This window comes from Uranotaenia lowii, chromosome 3 (assembly GCF_029784155.1).
Source record: "Uranotaenia lowii strain MFRU-FL chromosome 3, ASM2978415v1, whole genome shotgun sequence".
Lineage (NCBI taxonomy): Eukaryota > Metazoa > Arthropoda > Insecta > Diptera > Culicidae > Uranotaenia > Uranotaenia lowii.
The window spans coordinates 151,987,739-151,990,187 of NC_073693.1; positions in this window are offsets into that span (position 1 = coordinate 151,987,739).

Genomic DNA, 2,449 nt, shown 5'->3' on the forward strand with positions numbered 1-2,449 from the left:
CCGGTCGCGTTATCTTCTTGTACCAATGATGCTATGAAATTGACTACACGCCATTGGCACAGAGGCTGAATTTTGGGTGTAGTCAATTAGTTCATTCGTAATAATGATTGACAACACTTAAACTATCAAATGTTTGTAAGTTGTTTTTCATTCAGGTAGTCGCATTTTAAGATGTGTACTACACAAATAGGTAAGAGTAAGGATTAGAATTATCAGATTTTTTTTTATTTAACACTAAACATACCAACACTTTGTATATACCTTAGACATACCACATATGTTATTCAAAATCTAAAAGCCAAAGAAAAATAATAATTTTGAAAAAATACGGGCATATAGAAAATTAAAATAATCCTGTAATAAAATTTGCGAAAATTTTATCAATTTGAGCTCATTTAAAGTTCAAAATAAGTCATTGGTCCCACTTCAATACGATAAGTGTTAAAATACTTATTGATGTTGTAATAAATTTGGAAATTTTACCAAACTCACAAATTTATGGAAACTTAACATCACGAATTGGTACTTTCAAAGAAAAAAATAATGTCATTACGCTCATTGGCGATCTCAGAAATTTTCCAAATTATTCAAATAAAATACATTTCATCTTTAAGAACCTTGCGTCGAATCATTTATTGTCGTTTTGGCTTAATTCTCAATACTCATTTACCACATCTCACTCCTTACTTCTGGCTTATAATTTCACACTTTCATTTCTCACTTGAAACTTCACACTTCTCTCTTCTAACTTCTTACTTCTAGCTTCTCATTTATAACTTCTCACTTCTCACTTCTAACTTCTCATTTTTAATTTCTCACTTCTAAATTTTAACTTCTCACTTCTAACTTATCTATTCTCATTTCTCTCATTTCACTTTTCACGTACCGGTTTTCGAGTCACTCTCACTTCTTACGTCTCACTTCATAAAATTTCATTTATTTTTTTATTATATTTTCGTCATCGAAATAATTTTTTTCAAATTTATATTGCCCTTTTTCAAAGTTTTGTCATTTTTGTCGTTTTTGTTATTTTTGACATATTTGTAATTTTTGTCATCTTTGTCATTTTTGTCATTCTTGTCATTTTTGATATTTTGGTGATTTTTGAAAGTTATTTTATTTAATCTTTGAAGTTTTCGATTTTTTTTATTTATTATCAATTCTGTAATTTTTTTATATTGTTGTAATTTATGTAATTTTTGTAATTTTTATAGTTTTGTTATTTTTGTAGTTTTTGTAATTTATGTAATTGTTGTAATTTTTTTATTTTTGTAATTTATGTTATTTTTGTAATTTTTGTAATTTTTGTAATTTTTGTAATTTTCGTAATTTTTGTAATTTTTGTAATTTTTGTAATTTTTGTAATTTTTGTAATTTTTGTAATTTTTGTAATTTTTGTAATTTTTGTAATTTTTGTAATTTTTGTAATTTTTGTAATTTTTGTAATTTTTGTAATTTTTGTAATTTTTGTAATTTTTGTAATTTTTGTAATTTTTGTAATTTTTGTAATTTTTGTAATTTTTGTAATTTTTGTAATTTTTGTAATTTTTGTAATTTTTGTAATTTTTGTAATTTTTGTAATTTTTGTAATTTTTGTAATTTTTGTAATTTTTGTAATTTTTGTAATTTTTGTAATTTTGTAATTTTTGTAATTTTTGTAATTTTTGTAATTTTTGTAATTTTTGTAATTTTTGTAATTTTTGTAATTTTTGTAATTTTTGTAATTTTTGTAATTTTTGTAATTTTTGTAATTTTTGTAATTTTTGTAATTTTTGTAATTTTTGTAATTTTTGTAATTTTTGTAATTTTTGTAATTTTTGTAATTTTTGTAATTTTTGTAATTTTTGTAATTTTTGTAATTTTTGTAATTTTTTGTAATTTTTGTAATTTTTGTAATTTTTGTAATTTTTGTAATTTTTGTAATTTTTGTAATTTTTGTAATTTTTGTAATTTTTGTAATTTTTGTAATTTTTGTAATTTTTGTAATTTTTGAAATTTTTGTAGTTTTTGTAATTTTTGAAATTTTTGAAATTTTTGTAATTTTTGTAATTTTTGTAATTTTTGTAATTTTTTTAATTTTTGTAATTTTTGTAATTTTTGTAATTTTTGTAATTTTTGTAATTTTTGTAATTTTTGTAATTTTTGTAATTTTTGTAATTTTTGTAATTTTTGTAATTTTTGTAATTTTTGTTATTTTTGTAATTTTTGTAATTTTTGTAATTTTTGTAATTTTTGTAATTTTAGTAATTTTTGTTATTTTTGTAATTTTTGTTATTTTAAATTTTTGTAATTTTTGTAGTTTTCGTGATTTTTGTAATTTTTGTCATTTTTGTAATTTCATTTATTTTTGTATATTTGTCATTTTTGTCATTTTTGTCATTTTTGTCATTTTTATCATTTTTGTCATTCTAGTCATTTTTGTCATTTTTGTCTTTTTTGTCATTTTTGT